Below are 24,022 nucleotides of genomic sequence, written 5' to 3'. Positions count from 1 at the left end.
CAGGAGGAGTACCACAAGGATCTGTTCTTGGACCTCTTCTGTGGAACGTAATGTATGATGGTGTCTTAAAGCTAAAACTCCCAGAGAGAGCAAATATTATTGGATTTGCAGATGATATTGCGCTAGTTATAGTTGCAAAAACAACCGAAGAAGCAAAAAATGTCTCAGAAGTCAGCATACAGTTGGTTAAATCGTGGCTGTGTTCACAAGGCCTAGCATTAGCCGATCAAAAAACGGAAGCTGTATTAATTACAAGCCGCAGAACTGTAGAAAGGATAAATATTCAAATCGGAGAATGTACAATCACAACAGCGGAAAGCCTGAAATACCTAGGCGTTATTATAGACAATCGTTTATCTTTCAAGGAGCATTTGAATTACGTAAAGGCAAAAGCCGGAAACACTTGTAGAGCGCTGTGCCGTATAATGCCAAGCACAAGAGGTCCGAGATACTTAAAGAGAAAAATTCTGGCAGGAGTTACCAAAAATATTATTCTTTATGCAGCACCAATATGGGCGAAATCCTTGAGGTATGCCACTTATTACGAAAAGATTGGTACAGTATACAGACTGGCAGCACTACGTGTATGCTGTGCATATAGGACTGTTTCTGACGATGCTGCCTATGTTATCGCAGCTATGATTCCCATAGATATTCTTGCAAGAGAATCAGAATACGTATACAACTCAAGAAGCTCACAGGAAATAGATAATGAATCCGACGTCGCAAGAAGACGTAGCATTACCGAATGGCAAAGTAGGTGGTCAGCATCTACAATAGGCAGATGGACGTATTCTCTGATAAGAAATGTGGACACATGGTCAAATAGGCGACATGGAGATCTAAACTTCTATCTCACCCAATTTCTCTCCGGACATGGATGTTTCAGGTCCTATTTATACCGTTTTGGACTTGACTGCTCCCCTGATTGTCCCTGCTGCGTGGAACATGTAGAAGACCCATACCACGTTTTCTTTCTGTGCCCGCGATTCAGTGAAGAGAGGACAAATTTAGAGCGGCAAGTTGGTAGTGAAATATGTGTAGAAAACATAATCGAAATTATGATGGTGTCTTTAAGCAATTGGGAGTATGTATGTGAGTACGTAAAGACAATAATATTGGAATTACGGAGGCAAGACGATATTCGAAGAAGAATAAGAAATAGCAGTGTTCTATAGAACATTCCCCCCTGCGACGAAATGCCTGTACGGCGGTACCGCAGGGATGGTGGATCAGAGTAAAGGGGTTATTTTAGCGTGTTAAAGTCTCGCACATCTGGCGAAACCATAAACCAGGTAGCCAAGTCTTTCGATGATTTTTTCCCCGACCAAAAAAAAAAAAAAAATAGTATAGGAGACCACCGTAGGTGGCCTCTATAGTATAGGAGACCACCGTAGGTGGCCTCTATAGTATAGGAGACCACCGTAGGTGGCCTCTATAGTATAGGAGACCACCGTAGGTGGCCTCTATAGTATAGGAGACCACCGTAGGTGGCCTCTATAGTATAGGAGACCACCGTATGTGGCCTCTATAGTATAGGAGACCACCGTAGGTGGCCTCTATAGTATAGGAGACCACCGTAGGTGGCCTCTATAGTATAGGAGACCACCGTAGGTGGCCTCTATAGTATAGGAGACCACCGTAGGTGGCCTCTATAGTATAGGAGACCACCGTAGGTGGCCTCTATAGTATAGGAGACCACCGTAGTTGGCCTCTATAGTATAGGAGACCACCGTAGGTGGCCTCTATAGTATAGGAGACCACCGTAGGTGGCCTCTATAGTATAGGAGACCACCGTAGGTGGCCTCTATAGTATAGGAGACCACCGTAGGTGGCCTCTATAGCATAGAAGACCACCGCAGGTGGCATCTATAGCATAGAAGACCACCGTAGGTGGCATCTATAGCATAGAAGACCACCGTAGGTGGCATCTATAGTATAGAAGACCACCGCAGGTGGCCTCAATTGTATAGAAGACCACCATAGGTGGCCTCTATAGGATAGAAGACCACCGTAGGTGACCTCTATAGAATAGAAGACCACCGTAGGTGACCCCTATAGAATAGGAGGTGGTCTCTTTAGAATAGAAGACCACCGTAGGTGGCCTCTATGGAATAGAAGACCACCATAGGTGGCCTCTATGGAATAGAAGACCACCGTAGGTGGCCTCTATAGAATAGGAGGTGGCCACCGTTGGTGGCCTCTATAAAATAGAATACCACCGTAGGTTGCCTCTATAGAATAGAAGACCACGGTAGGTGGCCTCTATAGAATAGAAGACCACCGGAAGTTGCCTCTATAGAATGGAAGTCCACCGTAAGTTGCCTCTGTGGAATAGAAGACCACCGTAGGCTGTCTCTATAGAATAGAAGACACCCGTAGGTGGCCTCTAGAGAATAGAAGACCACCGTAGGTAGCTTCTATAGAATAGAAGACCACCGTAGGTGGCCTCTATAGCAGTAATTTTATTTGATTTCGCAGGGTAAAGTAAGAGCTTTTCTACCATTATCATAGGAAATATGGGCTTCCCCCCAAAAAAATTTTCCGACCAAATAGAGGACAATCTGCTGTAAAAAATCTAATCTTCTTTTGGCATTTGGAGTTCCTAATAGCACATGGGGGGACAAGGGAGACTTCTCTCATATCAATGAGTGCATCCCGATTCATATTAGTTCAATGAAATGGGACCTACAGTTTATCGCCGAGTCCGAACGACGTGTCCTAAGACAGAGAAGTCTCCCTTGTCCCGTATGGGATGTTTGTAGAACAATTACAATAGCTCAGAAACTTCTCCACCAAAAAATGTGGACATAGGTCCAGATTTTTGTATGGCCACCATATGACGGTACCACCCGATTTGAGGTATTTTGAGGATTTCATCTTCATTTTTAGCCCGAATTGGCTGTAACTTGGCATTTGGAAGTCCCAATGGTGCAGTAACTTTCCCACCAAAAATTGTGGACATAGGTCCAGGTTTTGTTACAGCCTCCAAATAGCGGTACTAACCGATTTGAGGTATTTTGAAGTTCTTATCTACATTTTCGGCCTAAATTGGATGCAATTTGGTTATGGGATTCCGTTGAAGGTGGAAAAGGCAAGTTGAGAGGAGGAAAGTCCGGAGGAGGTTGTTCGGAAGTTCGGTGGAGGTTGTTCAGAAGTTCGGAAGTTCAGAAGTTTACTAAAAAATTAATAATAATTTAACAGCAATAAGTTACACTGTTTTATTTATAAATGCACTAAAAACTAGAAAGTAATTTTTCTCTTAAGTATATTCTTCTTTATGACGGGATCTCTTAAATAAAACGCTTGCATTTAAATTACAAATGGTAACAAAATTATATGGCAATAAGCGTTTTGTTTGAGAGAGTTTTAGTGCATTTATAAATAAAACACTGTAACTTAAATTATCAACCGACCACAAATAATAAACAACAATTACATTTTCCTTTCCAACTTTAAAATCACACACCCCCTTTCTCAATTTAAAAAAAGTGTTTTTGTAAAGCCCCAGGGATATTTGAGTGGTCATTTGGCCAGTGGATAGTTAAATATTCCCTAAACTATTGAAAGCTAAAGACAATAGTTTTTAGTTTCAGTTTTCCAAAGATCCATGAGATGGACTAATAAAAATTGTCATTGTTATTAAATAAACTGAAAAACTTGCAAGGGAAGAACAATTATTTTCAGCACAAGTCGATAGAAAAAGGGTTTATAAATAACAAACACAAAAAACTCCAGCTGTGTTTACGAACTATCCTTGTGACAAAAACACACACTTGACCTCAAGTTTCTATAGTGCTTTTCCCTATTCTTTTTTTCTATGGCAAAAAGATAATTTATAATCAAATGGCAAGTGTATTGAGTCACAATGCCACAAGACTTCAATGGCCAGAAAGCGCCATGGGTCAATTGTTGTTTATAGTTACAATAAAAACAATTTGAATGGATAGATAACTAAGTGACCACCTTTTTTTGTGTGGGACATCATTAAGTTTGACCACAAACTATAAGGGAGTGGCTAAAGTGACAAAGGCATAACATTCAAGGAAAAGAAATGTTTTTGTTTTACAACTAGATGAAAAATAACAGGTTTTTGTTTTTTTAGAGAAAGAATATCAAATAAGAAATTTCATAACAAAATGACTTTAAGTAGAAAATCTCTTCACCTTAAAATTTCGTATATTTCCTTTAAATTCAATAAGTGTTTGTTGCCTTGACAGATTACCTCAACCCCACTTTAGTTTCCAATATTTTTCTTTTCTTTAAGTTATCGCTTTTTCTTTGATGTTTTATTTAACATCGGATTATCAGTTATCAACCATTGAAGAGAAAACATCCTTAAAAGATAAAGGAGGTATAGGAAAAATCCACTTCAAACTCTATGGTAAACAAAATGCTTCCTTTATTGCCTTTATTAGCCTCTTATTACTGCTTTACTTTATGTCAAAAAGATAACTTTCTTTTAAAAGATTAAATTGTTTACACGATTTACGGGATGAATAAGCAGAACAACAATAACAAGAAAAAGAAACCACCTTTTTTATTGAAAAGGGCACAAACAAATCAGGGGAAGAACCCAAGATATATATTTGCGTGGATTTTAAAGAAAAACAAGTAAAAAAGTGTCAGTCGGCTTTGCCGACAGATATATACCCTCACCCAATGATCGAATGTATTTAAGGTCTCTTCAGAATTTTGTGGCCATTTTTGGACATTTGAATTTGCCGACAAAAATGTGGATTAAGAATTAACTGCACTAAGAAACAAATGTTGAACTTTTGCAGGGCAGGTACCCTTAGGGTGGACCGATATGGGTCATTTTAGTTAAACTAAATTTATATCATATGTTAGGAGATCCAAAGTTTGGACCAAATTGGTTGCCCCATTCAGGTGATATCGTCGTAGCATTTTTGTGACATTTTTTAAATATTGGGGAGAAGAACCGAAAGTTGTGGACCGGTATTGCCCATGAAACTAAGTTTGGATATAATATGACGAAGACCAAATGTTGGACCAAATCGGTTGAACAGTTCGAGAGTTATCGTGCTCTCCGACCGCCGCATATGGTCACATAGGGGCTTTTACACCTTTCGGGCTGTTTTCCCAAGAAATATGGACTAGCCCCTGAGAAAACTTTTACCGTCGTAATGGAGGTAGCGAATGCAAATCGCTTCAACAAAAATCAAAGTGATTCGAGAGCAGGTCTTAAAGTGAACTTATCCGACATTTTGTGTGAGAGGTACCAGAAGAAGTAGACAAATATAGTCCATATTCGAACGTGATCTATATCTATATATATAAAGTAGAAAAATGTTTGTACGTTTGTTTGTTTATTTGTTTGTTTGAAGTTTATGGATTCAAAAACCGGTAAACCGATCTTCCTCAAATTTTCAGAGTATATCACTACATGACCTGAAAGTAACATAGGCTATAAAATGTTTTGAAATTCCGTGTTGATCCGGAGATATAGCATCAGAATCGGAGGTACCTCAAAAAATTTAGATGTTGTATGCAAATATCTATAGAATGGTATCTTTTACCATCTCCAAATTTTAGATGTGTGAATGAATTTGGTCTAGAAATAAATTTGCCAAGTTATATTGAAATCGGCTCAGATTTGCTTCCATATATATTTTCGGCCGATTTTAGGTATTTGGTGCACGAAACACGTTATATATCTCCGGTTTAAATGAAATTTGGAATGTGTGACGGAATTCGGTATAGAAATTAGTGTGCCAAATTATATCCAAATCGGTTCAGATTTGGATATAGCTCCCATATATATTTTCGTCCGATTTCATGTATTTGATGCACCAAACACGCTATGTATACCCGATTTTAATGAAATTTGGAAGAAAATTGGCCTACAAACAAATGTGTCAAACTATATTATACCTTAGTCGGGGTAGCGAAGCGCACTGGGTTTAGCTCGTCTGGTAGATATATTAGGATGTGCAAAGTATAGATTACATCTGTCAATCCCTTCAAGTGTTATCGTGCGCAAAATTTTTCCGAACATTTTTGAACTTTTGTGGGGGAGGTACCTGAAGGAGTGGACCGATATGGCTTATCTTCGAACTTAAACTATGTTTGGACAAAATATTACTAAGGCCAAACTTTGGACCGAATCGGCAGACCTGTTCGAGAGCTATTTTGCCCTCCAACCTCCTCACACGGTGTCATAGGGGTTTTTTGCAACTTTCAGGCTATTTTCTCAGGAAGTATGGACTTGCCCCTGATGAAACTTATACCGTCGTATGGAGGGCAGTGAATACAAGTAGCTAAAGCAAAAATCAAAGCGATTCGAGAGATGGTCCTAAACTGAACTTTTCCAAATTTTTGTGTGGGAGGTACCCGACGGAGTGGACCGATTGAGTCCATATTAAAGCCTGATCTAAGTCTGGTACACGCTCCACGATGGGCAAAGTATGGACCAAATCGGTTACACCCTTCAAGAGTTATCGTGCGTACAAATTTTCCGAACATTTTCGAACTTTTGTGGGGGAGGTACCGGAAGGAGTGGACCGATATAGCTCATCTTCGAACTTAAACTAAGTTTGGACAAAATATTACGAAAGCCAAAATTTGAACGGAATCGGTTCATCCCTTCGAGAGTTATCGTGCGCTCCAGCCAGCCAGACAGACAGACAGACGGACGGACATTGCTCAATCGACTCCAAATTGTCTGAAACACATTTCGTCCAAACATACTTGGGGTCTAAAATCATTATTTCGATGAGGCACATTTTGCCCGTATGAAAGTGTATATGGTAATATTCAAAAATGTTTTACAATCGTTGAAGTTGAGGTTCACCATTTAATAAGTCGCGAACTGTCAATAAATTTTATAAAATATGAATATATTTATATTAATTGAAGTGTTTAGCCGGGGTCGCATAAAATTAACCATAACAAATAATTTATGTGGAAGCTGTGTTGGTGGTAATATTAAAAAATGGGTAAAAATGTGTCGAAGTTTACAAGTTTTTTTGTGTTCTTTCTGGATTTCTGGTCAAACCAAGGAAAATTTCGACCTGAGCTCAAAGAAAAAAATGAAGAATACCCCTTGGGCAATATGGTTCTAATGTATGACTTTTCGATATATACACTGCATCCCCCTAAAATCGATGCTGACATTTTGAAGTTTTGAAATCTGGGTTTTTTGAATTTTTCTTATAATTGGAGGGCGCAACCAGATAATTACCTAAACTATTTATTGGATTGTAGAATTCGTGATTCCACGTAGTTTGATGTATATCTCATGAGTGTGCTTCATACAGCTCCCTAGTAATAAGAGTCCAAAGTCGAGATTTTGGTGCGTAAATTTTTATTAAAAACCCATTTTTTGGCTTCAAAATTTACAACTGTAACTCAGGTACCCTTGAACCCCGCGTGATTTTAGTTTTTTTACGCGCTGGATTTAATGAACCCTTCCGAGTTCAAATCCATCCACTAAAACGGCGGTTATAGATACCTTGAAAGTAGGAAATTCTGCAAAATTATATTTTGATGATTCCGCGCATTGAACCGCGATTTTCTTCGTTATTTTTACATAAGTGGAATCCTTCATACGCGATTATATTATTTTCCAAAACCGTGTGGCATTTATTACCGAGATTCTGGAGTAATATTCGTATTTCGTATAAAATAGAATTTGGTAGCACATCCGCGGTTCTTGACAATTTTTTTTTAAACTTCTTTATAATGACGTATTTTTTATAGGCGGTCACTAAAATCGGATGCGCCTTATAATCGTATGTACATCGCGCAATTTTTACCCACATAAAGGTTTTTTGAACAGTAAGATGCAGCTGACGGCACACTTTGACCGCTAAATGAAATGTGGAAAAATCGCTACATATTGATAGAGATGTACTCGCTGTATCTGAAAAGCGCATGCGCCTTAACTGATTTTAACGAATTCGCGAATTATACGTTTTTTAACTTTTATATTTTTTCTTTGGTTGTAATTTCAATATTACTTTCTATTTCATAATCCTATTGTTTATCAAAGTAAGCAAATACACTTTCGAGTTTGTCATCGCATTTTCCTTGAAGAAGTTTCAGCGAAGTCCGTCAGTCCTTGCATAGAAATTTAGCGAAATAGTAGAATAACTCCCAAAAATGTTTTTTCTATTTTTCGTATTAAACAAAAAAATATATTTTTGAAATAATATTCCAACAATAAGTTTTCGTCTTTTGTTGTTGCTGTAATATGGCAGTTATAAATACTATCGTTAAAAATTTGGTCTCATATTTTTCTACGCGTTGTCTAGAATCTGTACGTATTTTTAATTTATTTTTTCGAGTTTTATTTGGACTTTAAATTAGAATAAATTAAATTTACATACATTTAGTAAATATTTAGGCATCTTCGGATAGATATTAAATGCTGTTAAAGCTTTATATCTGCATTTTCTTATTACAGCAAAAATTGAATTTTTAAATATTTGTTCTTTATAAGGGAACTTTGGAGCGCAGCATCCAATTTTGTGAACGCGAACAGATTTGAAACCACGACTTTTTTCTTAATCTATGTTCCAAAAATTGCGGATGTGCTCGCAAAAAAATTTTTAACATTTGTTCCAATGGAATTGCAAAAGAAATTTGAAATTTACCATATACCCTCGTTAGCATAAATGCTGAGGGTATAAAAAAATGCAAATAAAATAAAAATAAAATAAATTAAAATAAAAATAAAATAAACATAAAATAAAAAAAAACAAACAAAAAAATAAAATAAAATAGAAGAAAATAAAAATAAAATAAAAATTAAATAAATGCTGAGGGTATAATAAAAATAAAAAATAAAAATAAAATAAATTAAAACAAAAATAAAAATAAAATGAAAATAAAATAAAATAAACATAAAAAAACTAAAATAAAAGAAAATTAAAATAAAAATAAAGTAAAATAAAAAAATGAAATAGAGTTTAGTGTAAGTGATTTGTGGGGTGGTTCGCAGGGTGGAATTTCAGAAGGGTGTGGTTCGCAGGGTGGAAGTTCTGAGGGCCATGGTTCTGAGGGTGGAAGTTGGGAGAGGGAAGTTCAGATTGGGTGGATCCTTATAATTTCTTGTCATTTCCGTGTTTTCAATATTTCCGACCAAAATCTCCCTTCGTAATGTTTTAAAAGCTTTACTTATTTTAACAACGTACATTTGCAAAGATAACGTTTTTTAGGCAAATTTATCAAAATTGGGTCTGCAAAAACAAAATGCAAAGTTTTCTGTAAAACGAAAGAGCACATTTTTTTTGCAAAATCTTAGCAAAATACACTTTGCAGTTACAACTTTTCACTTAGCCAAAGAGGACGTTTGTTGAACAGAAATAAAAAACAGAGCAAAAATTTATTGAAAACTTAGCAAACTCAACTTATCATTAGCAACTTGTCACTTATCAAAAATAAGGGTTCTGTGGAATGGAAAAATTTGCGAATTGTCAAAAATATTGCTAAGTGCAAAATGAAAAGTTGATAAGGTATTTCGTGGAATAGGGTCCAGGTCAGCCTGTTCTTATTGCCTCTATTACTTGGCGAAATGATATAGCCACGTTGGGCGCCATTTTTATTTGCTAAAAAACTCTCTCACATCACTTAATTAATCACATATTATCTACAATAAATCGCTTAAACTTTCTCCTTTTTTTGTTTTTTAAACTTTTTCCTTTAATAATCTTTAAGGAATTTTCACTATTGAACACTTTTGTAGCATTTCCTTTCCCTTTTAATTGCTATTTATTCTGTTCTGTTAATTTAATTAAAGTTAATCCTTAAATGTTGTGGTCGCAGCTGTGCTGTTATCCTTTAGGTCACACAAAGAAAATCCCATTTTCATTGGCATTTCTAGACATTTTGTGCAAGTCATAAACTCGCAACTAAATTTGTCTATTGCCTTTCAGTTTGTCAAACATGTATCCGCAAAATAATAATCAAAACTATCAATGTTTACGAAGAGGTGGAGGTGGGGTTGCGTTGGTCCATCAATGGCCTCCAGGAGAAACATGAAACGCTAACAAGATATTACCAATTTTGTTTTAACCACCAAAAACTTTGCCATCAATGACAATTACCAGGCAAGAGACGACCGCACCATCATTGAACAACATACGCAAACATTTTGGGCACAATAACAATTGTAAGGGAGTGCAGGGGAAGATGAAGGATAATGAGTTCGCTAAAACATTGAGAATGCTTAAAAGGACCTTGGACACGAATTCAATGGTGGGCAACATGCTGTTCAAATGATTTTCTAAGGGTTTTCGAAACATTCAAATGAATGACGAACGAACAATGAGATTTTGCTTCGAATGTTGACAATAATTATAAGCAAAATTACAAAAGGATAACAAACAACAACAACAACACATCACATTTAGTGGCAACATGTGAAGATGTTTTTGGCCAACATTAATACACATTGTTTTTGGGCTGCTGCATAGTTTTTGGATGTTTTGGATAATATGTGTTCTAATCAGAAAATATAGTGAAGTAAGAGTGAATGGCTCTTTGGGTGTTTGGAAACACACATGGCCAAAGTCAATATATATCCGCAGTTCCATGTGCCAAGTAATGTAAACTTGGCTAGATGAAGTGTGTTCGAGAACCATGTACTGCCCCTGCCACTTGTTATGCTTGCTGAAGTTTGTGGTTTATTTTTGTTGAATTCCTTCATGAATGACTGACTAAATGAATTTTTGGGATGGGTTCCTTATGTGGAGGAGTAGGGTAAAGGAATGTAACTATGTTCGGAGAGATATTTCGTCAATGTCTATTAAATACTAATGTGTGTATTTCTGTTAATATTAAGTACACATGTAGCAAATATGTGAATATATTGATATCTGTAGAAGTTGGGTTCGTTTATTGGAGGAATTTATAGTTCAATAACATTAGAAGGTGGTATATTCTGAATTGTTTGTTTGGGCATCCTTGAAGATACATAGAGATGGTATTTACCGGGTATTTACACGGGTATTTACCCAATTTACATTGTATTTACCCATTGGGTATTTACCCACTGTGCATCTCTAAAAATACAACACTTTAATACTTTGCAAAGACATGTCTGGTTTAGAAAAACAAGCCTCTCGTATCCACTCGCTTTAAGACCTAAGAAACGAATATATGAATTGATGATGATGACCTTCATAATAAATTTTGTGTTTTGAATATAAGGTTATATGCGACGCCAATATTCTCCATCTACAGAAATTGATTCATAGTTTTTTTAGCTCCAATCCTACAGATTGGACTTGGAGTTTCAGCGTTCACTGCCAGTTCCATATCAAAGATTTAGTCAAATACACTAGCGGTCATCTGAATAGGTTTGAATTTTTTCCCTTTTATATGTTAAGGTATCTTCTGATGTGCTCGTATTACAAATCCATACTATTTACTTTTTGAGAGTCCTATACTATGCCAACATTCCCAAGAAAAAACTTGGCGGTGTTGCCATATTTTCGCAAAATATCCCAATTATACTAAAAAATGTACAAAAAAGTGTCCAATTTTTGCGATCATCAGAATAGGTTTGAATCAAATAAAATTTAAAAATTGTACTATCCAAGCAAATATTGCGCAGTTTTTTGGTTTAATTTAGTAAAATGGAACATTCTGATAAATCCTACAACAAATTTGACCCGCTTTATTTGGAACGTGGGTTCAATTCTCAACATGGAAAAGTTACCAAGAACTTTCAGATAAAATCAAGAAATATTCAAACAAAAATGTTTTATAAACTTGCTTTAAATGACTTTTTGATTTCGTTGGATCTCTTCTGAGATTTGAAAATTGTCTGAAAGCAAATACCAAGTGTAGCCATATTATTAGGATCGATAAAATAGAAAGGTCATTGAAAATAGTTGGTATTTTAGTTCAAGTTTCATTTTTAACTATCCTAGCGGTACAAATTTAAGTATTATCATGCTCACAAATCCTCCATAGTTGACCACATGTATCATAAATGTTCGAAAATTGGTCTGGAAGAATGTTTCTTCGACGACAATAAAGCAGAAAATTGTAATTCAAATTTAAGTCAAAGGGGCATGATGTCACCGACTTTTATAGTGCTGTAATACCCATATAGTCAGGTCAAAAAGTTTTTTTCTGTTCACAAGTCATAAAACAAACACGAATAAGTACAAAAGAATGTACTACTGAGGTTATACAGCACTATAAAAGTCGGCGATATCATGCCAATTTGAGTTAAATTTGAATTACAATTTTCTACTTTTTTTGTCGTCGAAGAAACATTCTTCCAGACCAATTTTCGAACATTTATGATACAGGTGGTCAACTATGGAGGATTTGTGAGCATGATAATACTTAAATTTGTACTACTAGGATAGTTAAAAAATGAAACTTGAACTAAAATACCAACTATTTTCAATGACCTTTCTATTTTATCGATCCTAATAATATGGCTACACTTGGTATTTGCTTTCAGACAATTTTCAAATCTCAGAAGAGATCCAACGAAATCAAAAAGTCATTTAAAGCAAGTTTATAAAACATTTTTGTTTGAATATTTTTTGATTTTATCTGAAAGTTCTTGGTAACTTTTCCATGTTGAGAATTGAACCCACGTTCCAAATAAAGCGGGTCAAATTTGTTGTAGGATTTATCAGAATGTTCCATTTTACTAAATTAAACCAAAAAACTGCGCAATATTTGCTTGGATAGTACAATTTTTAAATTTTATTTGATTCAAACCTATTCTGATGATCGCAAAAATTGGACACTTTTTTGTACATTTTTTATTATAATTGGGATATTTTCCGAAAATATGGCAACACCGTCAAGTTTTTTCTTGGGTATGTTGGCATAGTATAGGACTCTCAAAAAGTAAATAGTATGGGTCTGTAATACGAACACATCAGAAGATACATTAACAAATAAAAAGAAAAAAATTCAAACCTATTCAGATGACCGCTAGTGTATAAAGTCGTAGTATGTTTTACAGAAGAACTCTAAGGAGGTATTCTATTCTATAGAAGATCCAAAAGGAGGTCTTCTATTCTATAGAAGATCCCAAAGGAGGTCTTCTATTCTATAGAAGACAGCTTACGAAGTCGTTTATTTTACAAACGACCTCTAAGAAGGTATTCTATCTATAGAAGACCCCTTCGGACTTCTAGTGAAGACCCCTAATGACTTCTTCTATCCTCATGTAGACACCTAACGAGGTCTTCTATTCTACTGAAGACCCCCAATGAGGCTTTCTACACGCAGAAAAAAAATATTTTTCGCTTTTGTTGGAACAAAAATATCTGTTTTGGTTCCAAAAATGTGTTTGTTTTGTTCAAACATTGTAATCCAAATCCAAAAATACCATCTTTTGTTCCAAACATAGAAAACAAAAACAACTTTCGAATTTCCGCAATATTGTAAAAATCGTTAACAATACCGATTGTCGGAACTATCATAATCTAATTTTGTTTACAAAAAGTATTGTCAGAAAACCACCCCAGAAATTTTTGATTTGAGTGTATATACTTCTCATATACACTTTTCGCATAACTTGGATATAAAGTCGCGTATAATATTGCAATCATTGATGAACACAATACATGGTTTGCTGCATTGGCTGACAAACAAAAAGCCACAAGCACCCACCACAACACAAGGAATAATTAAACACCATAACAAACTCCGGTATAACACCAAACCTCAAAGCACAATGTGAAGATATAAGAGTGAAACAAAACATAAACAAATAAAAACAAGAGTCTCCTTGTTGGTATACAAACACACAAAAACAAAGATAAAGGCATCATGTCATACAAACAAAACTCACCATAATTGTTTTTTCAACACGGCTTCGAATAGCGAGAGAAGAGAAAAAATTGTCGAAGAAAAGAGAGAACTATTGTCCAGTTGACAAAAAAATTTTTGGATTTAACAAAACCCAATTGTTGGATTCACAATACTACATTTGGAATTTAACAATATTTTTACAATACATATTTTGCTCTTCGAATATTGTTGGATCAATCATATTTTTTTCTCTGCGTGTATTCTATAGAAGACCCCCAATGAGAGCCCCAACGAGCTCTTCTATTCTATAGAAGACCCCCAATGAGAGCCCCAACGAGCTCTTCTATTTTATAGAAGACCCCTAACGAGCTCTTCTATTCTATAGAAGACCCCTAACGAGCTCTTCTATTCTATAGAAGACCCCTAACGAGCTCTTCTATTCTATAGAAGACCCTTAACGAGCTCTTCTATTCTATAGAAGACCCTTAACGAGCTCTTCTATTCTATAGAAGACCCCTAACGAGCTCTTCTATTCTATAGAAGACCCCTAACGAGCTCTTCTATTCTATAGAAGACCCCTAACGAGCTCTTCTATTCTATAGAAGACCCCTAACGAGCTCTTCTATTCTATAGAAGACCCCTAACGAGCTCTTCTATTCTATAGAAGACCCCTAACGGACTCTTCTATTCTATGGAAGACCCCTAACGGACTCTTCTATTCTATGGAAGACCCCTAACGGACTCTTCTATTCTATGGAAGACCCCTAACGGACTCTTCTATTCTATGGAAGACCCCTAACGGAATCTTCTATTCTATGGAAGACCCCTAACGGAATCTTCTATTCTATGGAAGACCCCTAACGGAATCTTCTATTCTATGGAAGACCCCTAACGGACTCTTCTATTCTAAAGAAGACCCCTAACGGACTCTTCTATTCTAAAGAAGACCCCTAACGGACTCTTCTATTCTAAAGAAGACCCCTAACGAACTCTTCTATTCTATAGAAGACCCCTAACGGACTCTTCTATTCTATAGAAGACCCCTAACGGACTCTTCTATTCTATAGAAGACCCCTAACGGACTCTTCTATTCTATAGAAGACCCCTAACGGACTCTTCTATTCTATAGAAGACCCCTAACGGACTCTTCTATTCTATAGAAGACCCCTAACGGACTCTTCTATTCTATAGAAGACCCCTAACGGACTCTTCTATTCTATAGAAGACCCCTAACGGACTCTTCTATTCTATAGAAGACCCCTAACGGACTCTTCTATTCTATAGAAGACCCCTAACGGACTCTTCTATTCTATAGAAGACCCCTAACGGACTCTTCTATTCTATAGAAGACCCCTAACGGACTCTTCTATTCTATAGAAGACCCCTAACGGACTCTTCTATTCTATAGAAGACCCCTAACGGACTCTTCTATTCTATAGAAGACCCCTAACGGACTCTTCTATTCTATAGAAGATCCCTAACGGACTCTTCTATTCTATAGAAGACCCCTAACGGACTCTTCTATTCTATAGAAGACCCCTAACGGACTCTTATATTCTATAGAAGACCCCTAACGGACTCTTCTACTCTATAGAAGACCCTAACGGACTCTTCTATTCTATAGAAGACCCCTAACGGACTCTTCTACTCTATAGAAGACCCCTAACGAGCTCTTCTATTCTATAGAAGACCCCTAACGGTCTCTTCTATTCTATAGAAGACCCCAAACGGACTCTTCTATTCTATAGAAGACCCCAAACGGACTCTTCTATTCTATAGAAGACCCCAAACGGACTCTTCTATTCTATAGAAGACCCCAAACGGACTCTTCTATTCTATAGAAGACCCCAAACGGACTCTTCTATTCTATAGAAGACCCCAAACGGACTCTTCTATTCTATAGAAGACCCCAAACGGACTCTTCTATTCTATAGAAGACCCCAAACGGACTCTTCTATTCTATAGAAGACCCCAAACGGACTCTTCTATTCTATAGAAGACCCCAAACGGACTCTTCTATTCTATAGAAGACCCCAAACGGACTCTTCTATTCTATAGAAGACCCCAAACGGACTCTTCTATTCTATAGAAGACCCCAAACGGACTCTTCTATTCTATAGAAGACCCCAAACGGACTCTTCTATTCTATAGAAGACCCCAAACGGACTCTTCTATTCTATAGAAGACCCCAAACGGACTCTTCTATTCTATAGAAGAACCCAAACGGACTCTTCTATTCTATGGAAGACCCCAAACGGACTCTTCTATTCTATGGAAGACCCCAAACGGACTCTTCTATTCTATAGAAGACCCCAAACGGACTCTTCTATTCTGTGGAAGACCCCAAACGGACTCTTCTATTCTGTGGAAGACCCCAAACGGACTCTTCTATTCTATAGAAGACCCCAAACGGACTCTTCTATTCTATAGAAGACCCCAAACGGACTCTTCTATTCTATAGAAGACCCCAAACGGACTCTTCTATTCTATAGAGGACCCCTAACGGACTCTTCTATTCTATAGAGGACCCCTAACGGACTCTTCTATTCTATAGAGGACCCCTAACGGACTCTTCTATTCTATAGAAGACCCCTAACGGACTCTTCTATTCTATAGAAGACCCCTAACGGACTCTTCTATTCTATAGAAGACCCCTAACGGACTCTTCTATTCTATAGAAGACCCCTAACGGACTCTTCTATTCTATAGAAGACCCCTAACGGACTCTTCTATTCTATAGAAGACCCCTAACGGACTCTTCTATTCTATAGAAGATCCCTAACGGACTCTTCTATACTATAGAAGACCCTAACGGACTCTTCTATACTATAGAAGACCCCTAACGGACTCTTCTATACTATAGAAGACCCCTAACGGACTCTTCTATTCTATAGAAGATCCCTAACGGACTCTTCTATACTATAGAAGACCCCTAACGGACTCTTCTATACTATAGAAGACCCCTAACGGACTCTTCTATACTATAGAAGACCCCTAACGGACTCTTCTATACTATAGAAGACCCCTAACGGACTCTTCTATACTATAGAAGACCCCTAACGGACTCTTCTATACTATAGAAGACCCCTAACGGACTCTTCTATACTATAGAAGACCCCTAATGGACTCTTCTATTCTATAGAAAACCCGTAACGGACTCTTCTATTCTATAGAAGACCCGTAACGGACTCTTCTATTCTATAGAAGACCCCTAACGGACTCTTCTATTCTAGAGATGACCAATAATGTGGTCTTCTATTCTATAGAAGACCCCTAACGGACTCTTCTTTTCTATAGAAGACCCCTAACGAACTCTTCTATTCTATAGGAGACCCCTAACGGATTCTTCTATTCTATAGAAGACCCCTAACGGACTCTTCTATTCTATAGAAGACCCGTAACGGACTCTTCTATTCTATAGAAGACCCGTAACGGACTCTTCTATTCTATAGAAGACCCCTAACCCCTAACGGACTCTTCTATTCTATAGAAGACCCCTAACGGACTCTTCTATTCTATAGAAGACCCCTAACGGACTCTTCTATTTATAGAAGACCCCTAACGGACTCTTCTATTCTATAGAAGACCCCTAACGGACTCTTCTATTCTATAGAAGACCCCTAACGGACTCTTCTATTCTATAGAAGACCCCTAACGGACTCTTCTATTCTATAGAAGACCCCTAACGGACTCTTCTATTCTATAGAAGACCCCTAACGGACTCTTCTATTCTATAGAAGACCCCTAACGGACTCTTCTATTCTATAGAAGACCCCTAACGGACTCTTCTATTCTATAGAAGACCCCTAACGGACTCTTCTATTCTATAGAAGACCCCTAACGGACTCTTCTATTCTATAGAAGACCCCTAACGGACTCTTCTATTCTATAGAAGACCCCTAACGGACTCTTCTATTCTATAGAAGACCCCTAACGGACTCTTCTATTCTATAGAAGACCCCTAACGGACTCTTCTATTCTATAGAACAGCCCTAACGGCCTCATCTATTCTATAGAACAGCCCTAACGGCCTCTTCTATTCTATAGAAGACCCCTAACGGACTCTTCTATTCTATAGAAGACCCCTAACGGACTCTTCTATTCTATAGAAGACACCTAACGGACTCTTCTATTCTATAGAAGACCCCTAACGGACTCTTCTATTCTATAGAAGACCCCTAACGGACTCTTCTATTCTAAAGAAGACCCCTAACGGACTCTTCTATTCTATAGAAGACCCCTAACGGACTCTTCTATTCTATAGAAGACCCCTAACGGACTCTTCTATTCTATAGAAGACCCCTAACGGACTCTTCTATTCTACAGAAGACCCCTGACGGACTCTTCTAGTCTATAGAAGACCCCTGACGGACTCTTCTAGTCTATAAAAGACCCCTGACGGACTCTTCTAGTCTATAGAAGACCCTCTTCTATTCTATAGAAGACCCCTAACGGACTCTTCTATTCTATAGAAGACCCCTAACGGACTCTTCTATTCTATAGAAGACCCCTAACGGACTCTTCTATTCTATAGAAGACCCCTAACGGACTCTTCTATTCTATAGAAGACCCCTAACGGACTCTTCTATTCTATAGAAGACCCCTGACGACTCTTCTAGTCTATAGAAGACCCCTGACGGACTCTTCTAGTCTATAGAAGACCCTCTTCTATTCTATAGAAGACCCTCTTCTATTCTATAGAAGACCCCTAACGGACTCTTCTATTCTATAGAAGACCCCTGACGGACTCTTCTAGTCTATAGAAGACCCCTGACGGACTCTTCTAGTCTATAGAAGACCCTCTTCTATTCTATAGAAGACCCCTAACGGACTCTTCTATTCTATAGAAGACCCCTAACGGACTCTTCTATTCTATAGAAGACCCCGATCGGAGTATTCTATTCTATAGAAGACCCCTAAGGGACTCTTCTATTCTATAGAAGACCCCTGACGGACTCTTCTAGTCTATAGAAGACCCTCTTCTATTCTATAGAAGACCCCTAACGGACTCTTCTATTCTATAGAAGACCCCTAACGGACTCTTCTATTCTATAGAAGACCCCTAACGGACTCTTCTATTCTATAGAAGACCCCTAACGGACTCTTCTATTCTATAGAAGACCCCTAACGGACTCTTCTATTCTATAGAAGACCCCGATCGGAGTATTCTATTCTATAGAAGACCCCTAAGGGACTCTTCTATTCTATAGAAGACCCCTAACGAGGTCTTCTATTCTATAGAAGACCCCTAACGAGGTCTTCTATTCTATAGAAGACCCCGATCGGAGTATTCTATTCTATAGAAGACCCCTAAGGGACTCTTCTATTCTAAAGATGACCAATAACGAGGTCTTCTATTCTATAGAAGACCCGACCTATTCTACAGGAGACCCCTAATGAGGTATTATACCCTAAAGAGGTCTTCTATTCTATAGAAGACCCCTAACGAGGTCTTCTATCCTATAGAAGACCACTAACGAGGTCTTCTTTTCTATATTCACACTATAAAAGTTTTAGACGGATTACATGGTTCTAGGATTCTAGAATGACGCATGGCTTAGAAGCTTGCCTGCTTATTAAGACTTCCAACGGCGCATCGAGCAACGGAGTCAGTAGATGCAATAAAAAGACAAGCAGCCCCCAATGCGGGTACCTGGGGGAAAGATGTCCGAAAAATACCATCCTTTCCAATCATGTTGATAAAAGCAAGAAATTTTACCACGAAGTTTATTGCCTCACGCAAATTTATCTCATTATAGGGTTTCACTGTAAGGCTTAAAATTTCTAAATACTTTTCCTAATGTGATTCCTTTACGGCATTTTGAATATTTTGTACCGTCATGTGTCACAAAGATTGCAGATAATGGGACAATTTTATTCCCTTTACACTAGCATTCCGTCCATCGAGGTACATTTGACACTACCTTTAACCGGACATAGATGTAGCTTCCAGGGAGCTGCTTCGTCCAATTTTGAAGGAGCATCAAAGCTATAAACATGGATATGAGGTACATTTACCCGTTTTTCAACAGCCAACCATCACTTCCGACTTGTTGTTATTCCTTTTTAGAAAGTTTTACCAAAACAAAAAACCTACACACACTCAATATTCCCACCCACCTAATTTCTGACACTTGTATTTTGTATGAAATCATTAAAAACTCATAAATTTGAAACCCGAAAATTTTTACATAAATAGGTGCTGATTAATCGTAGCAACATTGCAACATGTTAGGACTTGTGGCCCAACACCAGTAACCACACACATGACTACTTACATACACAGCTTTCTGGTTTTGGCAGAATAATAAACTAAGTGATGCGTTTTAAGGCAGCCACAATCTGGCTACTACTTCATACATCCACTTCCATGTTTTCAATGAAGAAATTCAATATCTTCAAAAGACTTAATGCAAGCAGTCTATAATCCAAATCCCAAAAAAACAACAAGAAGAATAACAACAACAACGATAAACACACACGAAGAAGGAGTGCTGACCATTTTGGTGGAAGACGCGACACATTGTAGGTGTCACAACGCCAACAATGTCGTTATGAACAAGTCTGTTTTTTTTGCTGGCCATTTAACAATAAAAGAACACTGACCACCAACCAGTAACTTATTTTCTGTCCACCACCATCCATCGCTGATGAGGTTCTTCCAATCGTGTGTGTGTGTTCGGTGTTCTTGTGCCTTCATTTTTTGGCTAAATGCAACCTTTGTATGAAATTATCTTAAAGTTAATAAATTTTCAAAACTCCTGCGCAATATGGTTAACAATAAAAGCTTTAGAATACAAATACCAAATGAAGGCCATGATTTACTCTTCTGTTTTGGGGTTTCTTTTTAGTCGTCGTTTTGGTTCTGTTGTCTGGCACAAGGCACACTTTTGCAATTTAGCTTTTATTTTGATTACAACGATGCGGTAGCCAAATGAAATGACATTTATTAAAATATGTACATTTGTTTATTGCATTCGTAACGTGGATACATCCAAACATAGCTCGGCTATAGATATACAAATGAAATAAGAGGAACTGAAAGTGATATCACATAAATTGAATAACAACAAAGGGCAGGAAATGTACTCAAATCTGTGGAACCATGGATTTTCCATAGAAAATTTTCTAAAGAAGACCCCCTTTACGAGTGACTATATTTTATAGAGGGAGCCAAAGGAAGTCTAACGCTAATAGTTTCTCAGTAAAGGTAAAAAATGAATGTATAAAACAGGGTCTATTGAACCTTTCAAAAAGAAAGGCTGATTCTATGGACCCATCCAAAAAGAAGTGTGCTTCTATAGACCTTACCAAAGCAAAGGGTGCTTTCAAAAAAAGGGTACTTCTATAGACGCTTACCAAAGGAAAGGGTGCTTCAATAGACCCTTTTTAAAGGAAGAGGGGTTTCTATAGAACCATTACAAATTAAAGGTTGCTTCTATAGAGCCATTACAAATTAATGGTTGCTTCTATAGACCTTTTCCAACTGAATGGGTGCTTCAAATGAAAAGGTGCTTCTGCAAACCCTTCCCAAATGAAAGGGGCTTCTATAGACCTTTCCCAAATGAAAGGGTGATTATATAGAACTTTTCCAAAGAAAGGGGTGCTTCTATGGACTCTTTCCTAAGGAAAGGGTGCTTTTGTAGACCCTTACCAAACGAACAGTTCCTTCTATAGACCCTTACCAGGGAAAGAGTGCTTCTATAAACCCTTCCCAAATGAAAGGGTGATTCTATAGTCCCTTTCGAATGGTAAGGGTGCTTCTATAGACCCTTCCCAAATAAAAGGGTGCTTCTATTGACCCTTCCCAAATAAAAGGGTGCTTCTATAGAATCTTCCCAAATAAAAGGGCGCTTCTATAGACCCTTCCCAAATAAAAGGGTGCTTCTATAGACCCTTCCCAAAAAAAGGGTGCTTCTATAGACCCTTCCCAAATAAAAGGGTGCTTCTATAGATCTTTCCTAAATAAAAGGGTGCTTCTATAGACCCTTCCCAAATAAAAGGGTGCTTCTATAGACCCTTCCCAAATAAAAGGGTGCTTCTATAGACCCTTCCCAAATAAAAGGGTGCTTCTATAGACCCTTCTCAAATAATAGGGTGTTTCTATAGACCCTTCCCAAATAAAAGGGTGCTTCTATAGACCCTTCCCAAATAAAAGGGTGGTTCTATAGACCCTTCCTAAATAAAAGGCTGCTTCTATAGACCCTTCCCAAATAAAAGGGTGATACTATAGCCTCTTTCAAATGGAAAGGGTGCTTCTATAGACCCTTCCCAAATGAAAGGGTACTTCTATAGTCCCTTCCCAAGTAGAAGGGTGCTTCTATAGACCCTTCCCAAATGAAAAGGTGCTTCCCAAATGAAAAGGTGCTTCTATATACCCATCCCAAATGAAAGGGTGCATCTATAGACCCCTTCCAAAAGAAAGGGTGCTTCTATAGACCCTTCCCAAATGAAGGGGTGATTCTATAGTCCCTTTCGAATGGAAAGGATGCTTCTATAGACCCTTACCAAAGGAAAGGTTCTTCTATAGACCTTTTCCTAAGGAAAGGGTGCTTCAATAGACCCTTCCCAATGAAAGAGTGCTTCAAATGGAAAGGGTGCTTCTGTAGACCCTTTCCAAAGGAAAATGTCCTTCTATAGACCCTTTCAAAGGAAAGGGGGCTTCTATGGACTGTTTCCAAAGGAAAGGGTGCTTCTATGGACTCTTTCCAAAGGAAAGTGTGCTTCTATGGACTCTTTCCAAAGGAAAGGGTGCTTCTATGGACTCTTTCCAAAGGAAAGGGTGCTTCTATAGACTCTTTCCAAAGGAAAGGGTGCTTCAATGGACTCTTTCCAAAGGAAAGGGTGCTTCTATGGACTCTTTCCAAAGGAAAGGGTGCTTCTATGGACTCTTTCCAAAGGAAAGGGTGCTTATATGGACTCTTTCCAAAGGAAAGGGGGCTTCTATGGACTCTTTCCAAAGGAAAGGGGGCTTCTATGAACCCTTTCCAAAGGAAAGGGTGCTTCTATGGACACTTTCCAAAGGAAAGGGTTCTTCTATGGACTCTTTCCAAAGGAAAGGGTGCTTCTATGGACTCTTTCCAAAGGAAAGGGTGCTTCTATAGACTCTTTCCAAAGGAAAGGGTGCTTCTATGGACTCTTTCCAAAGGAAAGGGTGCTTCTATTGACTCTTTCCAAAGGAAAGGGTGCTTCTATGCACTCTTTCCAAAGGAAAGGGGGCTTCTATGTACTCTTTCCAAAGGAAAGGGGGCTTCTATGCACTCTTTCCAAAGGAAAGGGTGCTTCTATGGACTCTTTCCAAAGGAAAAGGTCCTTCTATGGCCTCTTCCAAAGGAAAGGGTGCTTCTATGGACTCTTTCCCAAGGAAAGGGTGCTTCTACGGACTCTTTCCAAAGGAAAGAGTGCTTCTATGGACTCTTTCCAAAGGAAAGGGTGCTTCTATGGAGTCTTTCCAAAGGAAAGGGTGCTTCTATGGTCTCTTTCCAAAGGAAAGGGTGCTTCTATGGAGTCTTTCCAAAGGAAAGGGTGCTTCTACGGTCTCTTTCCAAAGGAAAGGGTGCTTCTATGGAGTCTTTCCAAAGGAAAGGGTGCTTCTATGGACTCTTTCCAAAGGAAAGGGTGCTTTCTTAGACCCTTACCAAAGGAACGGTTTCTTCTATAGACCCTTATCAAGGGGAAAGGTTCCTTCTATAGCCCCTTACCAAAGGAAAGGTTCCTTCTATAGGCCCTTTTCAAAGGAATGCGTGCTTCTATAGTCATATACGAAAGAAAAGGGTGTTCTATAGACCCTTTCCAAAGGACAATGTGCTTCTACAGACACTTTTCCAAGGAAATGGTGCTTCTATAGAAACTTTCAAAGGAAAGGGTGCTTCTATGGACTCTTTCCTAAGGAAAGGGTGCTTTTTTAGACCCTTACCAAAGGAACTGTTCCTTCTATAGACCCTTACCAAAGGAAAGGGTGCTTCTATAGGCCCTTTCCAAAGGGAAGGAAGCTTCTGTAGACACTTCCCAAATGAAATGGTGCTTCTATAGACCCTTCCCAAATAAAAGAGTGCTCTTATAGACCCTTCCCAAATGAAATGGTGGATCTATTGATCCTTTCCAAAAGAAAGGGGGCTTCTATAGACCTTTCCCAAATAAAAGGGTGCTTCTATAGACCCTTCCCAAATAAAAGGGTGCTTCTATAGACCCTTCCCAAATAAAAGGTTGCTTCTATAGACTCTTCCCAAATAAAAGGGTGCTTCTATAGACCCTTCCCAAATAAAAG

Source organism: Musca autumnalis, unplaced genomic scaffold (genome assembly GCF_047663935.1).
Source record: "Musca autumnalis isolate F117 unplaced genomic scaffold, ASM4766393v1 scaffold_3, whole genome shotgun sequence".
Classification (NCBI taxonomy): domain Eukaryota; kingdom Metazoa; phylum Arthropoda; class Insecta; order Diptera; family Muscidae; genus Musca; species Musca autumnalis.
Note: the sequence above shows the minus strand (reverse complement) of the source record.